General features: G+C 42.4%; 1 long non-coding RNA gene across 3 annotated transcripts in view; it reads left to right on the top strand.

Annotated features, from left to right (window-relative positions):
* LOC117203653 (uncharacterized) overlaps positions 1–13,309 on the top strand; it is an 84,235-nt gene that overhangs the window by 38,186 nt on the left and 32,740 nt on the right. The window lies entirely within an intron of this gene.

Genomic DNA, 13,309 nt, shown 5'->3' on the forward strand with positions numbered 1-13,309 from the left:
TAGCAAAATGAAACCAACAATGTATGAAAGAATTATACACCATGGCCAAGTGGGATTTATTCAAGGTATACAAGCCTGGTTCAATATTTTAAAAATCAGTCAAGATAGTCTGCCATATCAAAAGACTAAACAAAAATCATATGCCTGTATCAATTGGCACAGAAAAACACATTTGATAAAATTCAACATTTATTCGTGATAAAAACTCTCAGTACGCTAGGAATTAGAGGGGAACTTCCTTAACTATGTAAAGAACATCTACAAAAAACATACAGCTAGCATTATACTTAATGGTGAAAGACTGAATGCTTTCGCTCTTAAGATTGGAACAAGGCAAGCATGTCTGCTCTTATCACTTCTATTCAACATTTTATTGGAAGTTCTAGATAGTGAAACAAGGCAAGAAAAAGAAACTTTAAAATATACAGATTAGAAAGAACAAAGTAAAACTGTCTCTATTTGCAGAAAACTTGATCATCTGCATACAAAATCACAAGAAATCTTAAAAAAAAAACCCTTCTAGAACTAATAATGGAATTCAGCAAGGCCGTATGATACAAGAGCAACACACAAAAATCCATTACATTTCTATATAGTAACTGGAAATCTAAAAAAAAAATAACACCTTTTATAAGTGCTCCAAAGAAAATGAAATATTTAGGTATAAACTTAACGAAACAGGTACAGGAATTGTATGCTGAAAATTACAAAACACCGATGAAAGAACTTAAGACATTAGTAATTTGAGAGACTGACCGTGTTCATAGATTGGAAAACTCAATTAACATACTAAGATGTCAGTTCTCCCCAAGTTGATTTATAGGTTAATGAAATCTCTATCAAAACCCAAGCAAGGATTTTTGTAGATATAGATAGGCTTATTATAAAATTTCTATGGAGGGAGTTCCCTGGTGGCCTAGTGGTTAGGATCCTGGGCTTTCACTGCTATGGCCTGGGTTCATCCCTGGTCGGGGAACTGAGATCCCGCAAGCCACGTGGTGTAGCTCCCCCCACCCCCCAAATTTTTTTATATGGAAAGGCAAAGGACCTAGTTAAAATGATTTTTATAAAGAATAAACTTTTTGAAAGAATAAACCAGTGTAAAGGCTTACTATATAGTGACAGTAATCAAGCTAGTATGGTAGTAGTGGAAGGGAGACACACTGATAAATGGAACAGAATAGAGAACCCGGAAATAAACTCACACAAATTTGTTCAATTGATTTTTGACAAAGGTGTAAAAGCAGTTCAGTGGAGGAAGGGTAGCCTTTTCAACAGATAGTGCAGGAGCAATTGACATCCATAGGCAAAATAAGTGAACGTTGATCTAAACAGCACACCGTATACAAAGATTAACTCAAAATGGATCACAGACTTAAAGTGTAAAACTATAAAACTTGTAGAAAAAAAGCCCACAGGAGAAAATCTTCATGGGCTGGGGCTCAGCAAAGTGTTCTTAGGCTTGACACCATAAGCATGATCCATAAAAGGAAAAGCTATTATTTGGATTTCATCAAAATTACAGAGTTTTGTTCTATGAAAGATCCTATTAATATGAGCTACAGAATGGAGAAAGTTTTGCAAACTACATATCTGAGAAAAGATTTTTATCTAGAATACACAAAGAACTCTGGAAACTCAAACAATCCTGTTAGAAAATGGGCAAAAGATATGAACAGACATTTCACTAAAGAGGATATACAGATGGCAAATAACGCATGAAAGGATGCTCAACACCGTAAGTCATCAGGAAAGTGCAAATCAAAACCACAGTGAGGTATTACTACACACCTCTCAGAATAGCTAAAATAAAAAATAGTGACACCAAATGCTGGTGAGGATGCAGAGAAACTGAATCACTCACACATGTATTCTTCAACAGATTAATGGTTAAATAAACTGTAGGACATCCGTGCCATGGAATACTACTCAGCAAGAAAAAGAAATGGGGTATCGGTTCATGTAATAACTTGAATAAATCTCCCAGGAATCCTCCTGAGTGAGAAAAAGCCAGTCTTAAAAGGTTACAATACTATATGATTATTTACATAATACTACTGAAATGACAAAAAACACAGCGATGGGGAACAGGTTAGGGGGTGCCGGTGGTTAGGGAATGGGGCAGATGGAAGGTGAGTGTGGCTCTTTTGGTGATAGTACAGTTCTGATCGAGTCGGTGGATACGTGAACCTACACGTGGGATAAAATTGCATACGACTAAATACACAGACACATACAAACAAATGTTTACAAAGTAAAGCTGGGGAACTCTGGGCAAGATCAACAGTTCACAGCAGTGTCAATACCTTGACTGTGATATTATACTACAGTTTGACGAGATGTTACCCCTTCGGGAAACTGGATTAAAGAGTATGTGGTATCTCGCTGCATTATTTCCTACAATTGCATGTGACTCTACAATGATCTCAAAATAAAAAGTTCAATTAAAAAAAAGATGAAGACAAAAAATTGTGCCCTTGAACATTTTGCCAGAAGCTGGGCTAAGGAATGTGGCTCGTTGCGCGGGCATGGAACTAGTTGGCCATCTGGCTACAGACTAGATAGTTATAAAGAACAGTGACTCCCCCAACCTGGGGATGCAGCCCCTTCGGGAGCCTCTGATAATCCAAACAGGTATTGTTCACCTTCTGGAAATTCTCAGTAACCAAATTTAATTGCAAATCACTTCCGTGGAAAAGCAAGCATTTGCTATATGTCTTCACATCAGAGGGCCACACCAGGAAATCAAAATAGGGTATCTCCAACCTGTCCCCACCCTAGCCCTTCTAAAGTAGGAGTCACTGGCCTGATGATTGTTCATGGAGCCAATATGTGGGGCCTGAATGGGCCTGTTAACTCTGTATGGTGAACAGTCGCCACCCCTAACCCTGGTCAGTCAGCCAGTGGGCTCAAACCCCAAGAGGAACTCTGAGGGGGAATGAGAAGCTGTGGGTGATGGGCTGCAAACCCCATTCCATTGCTCAGCCAACACCTCCAAACATGTGCTCCGCCGCCTTCTTAGATTCAACATCTTCCTTAGGAGGAGCTCAGAGGGTTTTTATGATCTTTTCCGAAGAGCCCTTTTCATGCCTGTTCTTCAGACCTGGAGCATCTTGAACTTAGCACTTGATTTTAGAGAGGCGAAACTTGATTTCACAGAGGACTAAACAAACAATGGGAAAAGTGCATTTTCCCTTAATATTAGTTTTTAAGTTAATATATAGAAAAATTGATTTTATTGGTATACAGTTCTATGAATTTTAACACATGTATAGTTTCATGTAATCACCACCACAGTCAGGATACAGACTGTATCTGGATTCATCCCCCCAAACTCCCTCATGCTGCCCCTTTGTAGGTACACACACAACCCCCGCCCCCAAACCCTGGCAACCACTGATGTGTTCTCCATCACTGTAGTTTGGTCTTTTTGAGAAAGTCATAGAAATGGAATCATACGGTAGGTAACTTCGAAACTGGCTTCTCTCACTCAGCATCATGTCTTTGCGATTCATCACATTGTTGTATCTCTCGGTAGTTCATTTTAAGATCCCTTTTTACTTAAGAATTGCTCTCCAATTTTGTTGATTAGTTCTCTAAGCAGGCTTTGTAATAGTGTAGCAACAGTGTAATCTGTGTACAATGAAATCACCTTTGGTCAAATGACTGACAGTTATTAATGTTTCTCTTATCCAGTCCTTAATCTGTTTCTTCTGGTGAAAAAAAAAAGTAGAGAGGCAAGAAGTAAGTAATAATTTCTAAACAAGCATTATAGAGGTCTAAAACCAGAAAGCAGCACCCCTGACTGCCTGAACTGTTCCCAAATCACTTCTCTCACCACTTGAGAAACCTACCAGGACAGCAGTGGCCAGTGGACTTCTAGACATATGCTTCTTGCCCAGGAACTTCCGTGCGATTCTAGAACCAGTCCCATGCACAGGAATGAGTACAGTTGCCTAGAAGGTAACGTTTTAAGGATGCCTTGTTTGTTGCTGTCTTATCTACCTAGTAAGTCAACACTAAGTGAAAGCTCTGAAACCCAATTCAATAAAAGTGTTTATGAATCCAGTGTACTTAACTAAGGAGAAAGGCACCTTCTGATCGAAGGAGAGCTTTGTTTTTTATTCAGTTTCCCCTTCTTTTGTGTTTATAGCCTTTTATCCTTCTCCCCAAAGGCAGGCCACTCTTGAAGTCCTACCTGTAAAGGGAACTTGACTGCCAAGTATCGGAGACTTCAGGTGGTGGGTGAATCGAGTCCGGTTCCTGTGAGGGAGGGGAGTCAGTCTCAGAGGCTGGGCTTACCCTGGCACTGAGGGCAGTAGGACAACCCTTGCACACTGCATTTAGGAAGCGAATGCCCCTTCTGCCCCGGGGTGAACCAGGGCCCTGGTCTTCTTCACCAGTGTTATTTTACAACTTCCCGCCACACACAGACATGTACAATTAATGAAGTAACGGTCGGTGTGTCTGCCAGTAACATAGCTCATTTCTGTTAATTAGCCATAGGCCAACAATTGGTAAATTGGTAGACTGTGCTTGAGTTGACACATTTTCAATCTGATGGTTCATAAAAGAGACAGCTGCTTATTTTATGTATATGTAAGTGGCTCTTAGTGCATCAAAAGGATGTTTAAAACAGCAAAGGAATAATCTAAAGTGCAGTTTGTCATCGTGGTTTGTAACAGATTCAAACCATATAATGACAGCAGCCCGTGGTTAAGTAAGGGGAGCAACAGATGGACCGCAGAGGCACTGGGGCAGGCGCAGTGGCCTTCCTGAGGGCTTCTGGCCACGGCCCCCGTGCTCCAAGCAGGTGTGCTGAGGTGTGGCCCAGGGAGTGGGAGAACTGAGCAGTAAGATAGTCCAAACCTTGGCAAAGTAATAGTCACAGAGGAAGTGCTTTCTGAGAAATAACAGAAATAAAGCTCACCTAGGAAGCTAGTTAAATGTTTGAGACTCGAATGCGAATGGGAAAGAAATGCATCTTTAGAGCTGGTGCAATCGGAGACTTTCATGTTGAGGCATGAACATTTTCAACCTCCCCTACGTTTTTGTTCATCTGATTTTCCACTTCAGTTGTTCATTCTCTCTACCCTGCCCGCCTGTGGGGCTGCACGCTAATTATCTCATGGTGGTGAGGTTCCAGGCGTGTGAGATTGATTCATGCTCCTGGGTCTGATATAAATGAACAGGTTAATTTCTTGGCCATTGCTTTTACTTCTATCCCTGGCCACTTGGGCACAAATGAAAGCCATTTGGTCACAAGAGGGTGAGAGGGTGTAGACGAGAATGAATAATCCCATCCTCGACCCTGGAAAAAGAACTGAAAGGATATGATTTACACACAAATCAGTTCTACCATCTTTTTGTAGAAACGACAGCATGCTCTTTCCTCACAATCCCACTCTTAAAGTATTTTTAAACTTCAGAATAGGAGTGAGGAACCTAGGCGTTGACACTGGTAAATTGTTCCTAGCTGGCAGTGTGGGAGAAGGTGGGCAGGGCACACTGTCCCTAGTCTAATTCCCCCCGCCCCCATGAAGTTCTGAAAGTTTGGTAGGAATAGTTGGTGAATTGAGAACAGTAAACACCCTTTCTTTTACGTGTATTAAAATATTCTTAATGCTTATGACAACCGTGAGGGGTGTTATGAAGAGAGGAAAATATTCACTATCTCCTGAAAAGTTAACAGGGATAGGGAGTAGATTTTGATTTTTTCTTCCTTATTTTTAAATTTTTATTTTATATGGAGTAGGAAATCTTGATTCGACCAGAGAAAAAAAGTGGTTTGAGTTTTCCACTTCTGAGCCATTGATTTGATCTCAAGGGAACACAGACTTACTGTTGCACAGCTGGGTGCTGACATTATTTTTAATTTATTTATCTATTTTTAAGTGACTGTGAATTCTTTTTTTTTTTTAATTTATTTTTGGCTGCGTTGGGTCTTCATTGCTGTGAGCGGGCTTTCTCTAGTTGCAGCAAGCGGGGGCTACTCTTCGTTGCGGCGTGCGGGCTTCTCATTGCGGTGGCTTCTCTTGTTGCGGAGCACAGGCTGTAGGCGCACGGGCTTCAGTAGTTGCGGCATGCGGCCTCAGTAGTTGCAGCACGAGGGCCCTAGAGCACGTGGGCTCAGTAGTTGCGGTGTGCAGGCTCTAGGGCATGCGGGCTTCAGTAGTTGTGGTGCACGGGCTCAGTAGTTGTGGCTCGCGGGCTCTAGAGTGTAGGCTCAGTAGTTGTGGCGCACAGGCTTGGTTGGTCCACGGCATATGGGATCTTCCTGGACCAGGGCTTGAACCCGTGTCCCCTGCACTGGCAGGCAGATTCTTAACCACTGCGCCACCAGGGAAGTCCCTGGGCACTGGCATTAGTAGCAAGAGGCCAATCATATTTTTTCCTTTTGACTCTCCTTTTCTTTTACTTATCATATTTTGTGATTGTCCACGTTCTTCAGATTTTTTTCCTGTTATCACGAGCTTGAAAAAGAATGTGGTCAGCTTCCACCCATTTGTATTAATGTAGGAGAGCATTGATACAGCTACAAGAGAAGTAGAGATAAGCCGGAAGTCAAAGAATCAGAGTGTTCCAACCGGAGGAGCCATAGAAACAGCTGAGGCCCTTCACTTTTACACACAGGGAGACAGAGACCCAGAGAGGGAAGGTAGCAGCTCTCATGATTCCCATTCCTGTCCTCTTTCCAGAATGTGATATGTGACTTTATTGCTATATACTTTCCTTTCGAATTATGATCTGTAAAAGTTATTAGTTGCATTCCTGGGGCATGAAGCCAGTTAGGTGTTAAGAAGGGATCCAGAGCCGTACAGTAGTAGGAAAAGCTAGACCCAAACTAAGTATTCACCCTGGATGATCAGATCTGGAGTCGACCCTCGCTTGCATTAAGTGTTGGCATTCTGGGTTCTGCCCTTGGCCCTCTTTTCTTCTCTTCAGAGTAGCTCCACGGTTAGGGTTGGTCTGTATGGCAAATAGAAGACTGACTCAGAATTGAAAAGCTACAACTGCAGTTCTCAGGATGTTCTACCTATCTCAGCAGATAATGTATCCCTTCTTCAGTTCAACACCCACCTTTTCACCTGTTCCTCTCTTCACAATTCTTTGCTCTTCCCTTCTACCCGGCTGCATTTGTAACCACAACAAAACCTCTGTTTCGTTTTGATAAAAAGAAAAATCTTTTCAACCTGTGTCCCCCCCTCAGCTATTCCCTTGTCAGCCAAGCCTCTTGAAAGAATGGTCCGTACTTGATGTTCTCAATCCTTCCTTTTCGTTCACCCCAGTGCCAAACTCAGCGGACACCTTTTGGTCTTTAAGGGCTCTGGCTCTGCAGCATTTAACACAGCTCAACCATCCACCTGCTTGAAACTCTCTTTTCCCTGGTTTTTCTTCTCCAGATTCTCCTACTCCTCTGTTCCTCAAGGATCTTAGTTGATAGTAGTTATATCTTGGGTTCACACCCAGCTTAAATCTCCTTTACTGCAATACTTCCCAACCTGTCATCTCTCAGGAAGGGATGGTAAAGCCGGGGACACAGCTAATGGGCCTAGGGATGGCTATCTAATGGGAAGTGGACACCGTATCTGCGGGAGTCCATTCTCTCCCCCAGGAATGCGGTGAGATGGAGGAAGCGGACCGCAGGGAACCAGGCTGAGAGGTCGCACAGGCTCAGGGGCTGATGTTACAGTTGTGGCTGTGGGAGTGGATGAGTGACTAGAAGATACTGCCAGGCAGAGGAGCAGGTGTGGGAGATAAAAGCAACACTCCCTGAGAACCAAGGAAGAGATCATGAGCCGGAGAGAGATGCGGGGTAGCAGACAGAGGAGGAGAGGGGAAGAGTCGTGAGAGGAATAGGAGGGAGACAGGGGAGTGATGAGAGCGAGCACAGGAGGCGGCACCCAGACGACTTTGGAGTTTCTGTGAGGTGCTGCTGTGCTTACTGGACTACGTTTCTGCGTGATTCCCCGTATCCCTGTAATAATCCTCTCTTTTCCTTACCTTATTTTAATGGGTTATTGTTTCTTGCAACCTTTACCCTAAGGTACCTCTTCTTCCACGAACTCCCCAACCTCACCCTCAGTGATCTCATCCACTTCTTCTTTTTAGTTTAAAATGTTTTTATTCAATGTAATACATGCATGCAGTTAAGAAATAAAAGCATACCAAAGGCTTATAGTGATAAGTAGAAGACCCTATGCCCACCCCTTTCCAGCAGTCACTCTTTGAAGTGTTTCTTAAGGTGTTTACATCAGTCATTTAAAAGAATAGGATTATCCTGCTATTTCTTTCTTTTCTTTTTTTTTTTTTTTTTTTTTTTGCGGTACACGGGCCTCTCACTGTTGTGACCTCTCCCATTGCGGAGCACAGGCTCTGGACGCGCAGGCTCAGCGGCCATGGCTCACGGGCCCAGCCGCTCCGCGGCATGTGGGATCTTCCCGGACCGGGGCACGAACCCGTGTCCCCTGCATCGGCAGGCGGACTCTCAACCACTGCGCCACCAGGGAAGCCTCTGCTATTTCTTTTTCTTTCGGTAAAATATACGTTGCACAAGATTTACCATTTTAAGTAATTTTAAGTGTACAGTGGCATTAAGTACATTCACATGGTTGTACAATCATCAGCATTATCCAGCTATAGAAGTTTTTCATCATCTCAGACTGAAATTCTGTATCCATTAAACAATAACTTCTCATTCCCTTCCTCGCCAGCCCCTGGTAACCACTGTTCTGGGTCTTGTCACTATGAGCTTGACTATTCGAGGTACATCATATAAATGGAACCGAACAATATTTGTCCTCTGGTGTCCGGCTTATTTCACTTAGCAAACGTCTTCAAGGGTTGTCTGAGTTGTTATATATCACAATTTCATTCCTTTTTAAGGATGAATAATATTGTATTTTATACACACACACACAACATCATATTTTGTTTATCCATTCATTCATTGATGGACATTTGAGCTATTTCCATCTTTGGCTATTACAAACATGCTGCTATGAACACAAGTGTATAATATCTGTTTGAGTCTCTGCTGTCATTTTTTTGCGTATATGCCCAGAAATGGAATTGCTGGATCATATGGTAATTCTGTGTTTGCTTTTTTTGAGGAACCTCCATGCCGTTTTCCACATTCTGCTATTTCTTGTCAAACACTTTTTAAACATCATCTACTGCCTTTGTATTATGGTAGCTGAGGATCCATCCACTGTTGAAGTATTCTGCAGCCTTGTGTGCTGATGACTTCCCATCTACATTTCCAGCCCTGGCTTTCTCCTGAGCCTCGGGCTTATATTACCCAAATGCTTGCTGGACATCTCCGTGTGGGTGTTAAGCCCAGAGTATCCAAAGCATAATTAAAATGCTTCCTCCTGCCCCTACCCCAAACTTTCTTTTCGTCTGGTTATTATACTGCCCCTACATCAGTGAATGTCACCAATGTCTACCCAGTTACTCAAACAAGAAACCTGCAGGTTATCGCAAACTGCCGCTGGACCTTACCATCCAATGGATCACCAAGGCCTGCTGATTTTACCTCGGAAATATTTCTTGTCTCCATTCCTTTTCTTCTTCCTCACTGTCACTGCCCTAGTTTAGATGTTCATCCTCTAGTGATGGAACCACTTGCCGCAGTCTCCTCCTAACTCATCTCTCTGCCTCCATACTTGCCCCCGTTTAATTCTATTGCAAACTGATCGAAGTCAGTTTAGTCTCTCACACCATCAGGTACTTTCCAGTGAATATCAGTAGATTCCAATGACTAGAGATAGCTGTGGTTGTAGTTCTCATCCCTCACAATCTCCATACCAGGTGGTATGTTCCACTGAAAACGGGACTTTGACCCAATTCTGCCAAGCACACATTTATTAGCAGTTAGACATAGTCCTGCCACCTGTCCTCATAAGATCCATGAAGCCCCACGCAGGAAAGGTTCACCTGAAGCACATTTAACAATTCTCCAGCAGTAGCATTTTACCTAAACTTCTGGTCAGATCAGGCAACAGACTCATCCGTTAAGTGTCAGGAGGCAGGACCCAATGGATTCCTAGACCTAGAATGCCACTCTGGGATCGCCAGTGTTTAAGGCCCCATTCATGCACGGGCAGACAAAAGTGTCAGTCCATAAATCTGGAACACTGTTTATTTAACCAGTGAAAGTTTGTTTCTATATATATTTTATAACATCTTTATTGGAGTATAATTGCTTTACAATGGTGTGCTAGTTTCTGCTTTATAACAAAGTGAATCAGCTATACATATACAGATATCCCCATATCTCTTCCCTCTTGTGTCTCCCTCCCACCCTCCCTCCCTATCCCACCCCTCTAGGTGGTCACAAAGCACGGAGCTAATCTCCCTGTGCTATGCGGCTGCTTCCCACTAGCTATATATTTTACGTTTGGTAGTGTATATATGTCCATGCCACTCTGTCACTTTGTCCCTGCTTACCCTTCCCCCTCTTCATGTCCTCAAGTCCATTCTCTACATCTGCGTCTTTATTCCTGTCCTGCCCCTAGGTTCTTCAGAAGCAATTTTTTTTTTTAGATTCCATATATATGTGTTAGCATATGGTATTTATCTTTCTCTTTCTGACTTACTTCACTCTGTATGACAGACTCCAGGTCCATCCACCTCACTACAAATAACTCAATTTTGTTTCTTTTTATGGCTGAGTAATATTCCATTGTATATATGTGCCACATCTTCTTTATCCATTCATCTCTCGATGGACACTTAGGTTGCTTCCATGTCCTGGCTATTGTAAATAGAGCTGCAATGAACATTGTGGTCCATGACTCTTTTTGAATTATGGTTTTCTCACAGTAATATCCACTACAGAAATGAGCAAACCCTCTACTGTAGATTTAGGTAGACTGGTTGAAGCTTTCCAGTAGCTGCATCTGGAGTGGGGACTCATAATTAGAGTCTTCCAGGTGCACACTAAGCACTGCTAGAGTGTGTTCCTCTTTGAGATGCTTCAGATATTAACTGTCCCTAGAGTATATGTATGTATGTTCATGTACACATATAGGTGTGTGTGTGTCTCACACTGTCTGTGATGAGTTTTTGTTTGTGTTTGTTTGTTTGTTTTTTGGCCGGGACGCATGCAGCATCTTAGTTCCCAGACCAGGGATCGAACCCTCACCCCCTGCAGTGGAGGTGCGGAGTATTAACCACTGGACCGCCAGGGAAGTCCCTGTGCTGAGTGTTTTTATAGTAAATTTCAGGCTATATAACAAATCTCCCCTCCCATGTACATCTGTCCATATTGTTCCCCTGCATAAAACCCTTCTCTTTCATGGTTCCCTGTTGCCTATAAAATCAAGTCCACACTCCTTCAAGTGACATACAAGGCCTTGTCAGACCTGCCCCTTACCACTTTCTCTTCTGCACTTTACACTGTAGTCTAGAATTACCAAGCTGCTTTTAGTGAAGCCCCACCAATGATGCTCTCCCCACCTGCCTAGCCCACCTTTCCCACTTTCCTTCCCCTGGCTAACTCTAACTTATCCTCTGTGACTCAGTTCAGGCATCAGCCCTTTCAAGAAGCCTTCCCTGGAACCTGATTCAGAGTTAAGCTTGTTTATTTTATTTAACATATGAATAGCACTTATTATGTGCCAGGAACTATTCTAAGTCCTTTTCATCCTAATGACAACTCTATGAATTAGGTTCTATTATTATCCCTCTTTTCAAATGAGGAAACTGAGGCACATAGAGGTTTAACTTGTCCAGATTCACATAATTGATAAGTGTCAAAGTCACACTTCAAACCCAGGCTGTCTGGCTCCAGAGTCTGTGCTTACAGAAATCCGTATGCTATGCTCTGTATTTCCATAGCACGGTACGCATACCTCTATCTCATCATTTAGCATAACAGTTTGAAATTCTTTCTTTGGGTATGTGTCTGCTGCTTCGCCATCAGGGTATTAAAGCTCAGTAGTCTCTGAAGTATGGTATAGTGGTTAGATCATGAAGTTTGGAATTAGACATACCTGGGGTTAAGTCCCACCTCTGCTCTGTACTAGCTGTGTAACCTTAGGCAAATTATTTAACCTTTCTATGCTTCCTTTTCCTTATGTGTGAAGTGGGAATACGAATACCTCACAGGGCAATGGAAAGAATGAAATGAGATGATGTATCTTAAGCACTTAGCAGTGGGTCTGACAGTAAAAAACGAAGCAAAACAAAAACGTCTTGGTAATGCTTGATTATCACAACTAGTTATATTATCTCTGCATCTCTAGCAACTACCACAGTGCTTGGAAAATAGACATTTGAGAAATACTTGTTGAACTGAACTATTGTGGAAACCTTCAGACTGACGTAGATATCTAAAGTATATCTTCGTGTGTACGACTTCAGAAATGGTCCCCTGGAGTTAAGCAGGATGTACCACCTCACTTTGCTGGGGCACCCATAAGAGTTTTACCTCCGAAGGGTAGATAGCCCTGGAGCTCTCCAGTCATATAACTAGTAAGCATATCATTCTGGTCCTTGCAGCCATTAGTTTTACTATAGCTAAAGCTCAAATAGGATAGCTCATCACTTTGAAGTGAGTCTTGTTATCCCAAGTCATCTCATCATCCTTCAAAATGAAAGAGAAGTCCATTTAGTTTCCTTTTCTTAGAACAAGGGCTTCGGAACTCCCCAGGGCTATCCATTCTCATAGGACCTCTGACCTTTTCAGTCAGAGATGCAAATTTCCTTCCCAGTATCCCAGAGCTTTGATCCCTTCTGTTCACTTGTCAAATGAATGAAAAATACAGTTATCAGACATACTCAAGTCACCTTTGGATAATGTTGTGACAGAAAGTGTCTCAGGTATCAATTAAGTACCCATCTTTTTGCACCCAAGGACAGTAGAAGATGCTGCTTGAAAAGCTAAAATAAACATATATGTCACATCCAGGTAATAATACACCCCCCCATCCCCAGAATACTAAGGGAATGGAAGCTCCTAAGGCAGAATCTTTTGGTTAACTTAGGGCTAAGGAGAAACCTCATTTGGGTTCAGGTGGCCAATCTTTCTACAGTATCTGAACCCACTCTCCTCCATAAAGGAGGACAGTCTAACGACCACCGATTCTTTCTTCCATGTGGATCTTGCAAGATCTCTAGGCCAATCACTTTTCAGAATTTTAAGTAGAGAGACAAAGTGGAAGAAATTAATCTGAATTCGTATTGTTGATGAAAAAGAAATCAATAGTCTATGAATGGAATGGAAAATTTTATTCAAGCCAACCTGAGGATTATAACCTGGGAGATTGTCTCTCAGAGAGCTCTGAGAACTGTTCTGCCCATT

Source organism: Orcinus orca, chromosome X, assembly GCF_937001465.1.
Source record: "Orcinus orca chromosome X, mOrcOrc1.1, whole genome shotgun sequence".
Taxonomy (NCBI): Eukaryota; Metazoa; Chordata; class Mammalia; order Artiodactyla; family Delphinidae; genus Orcinus; species Orcinus orca.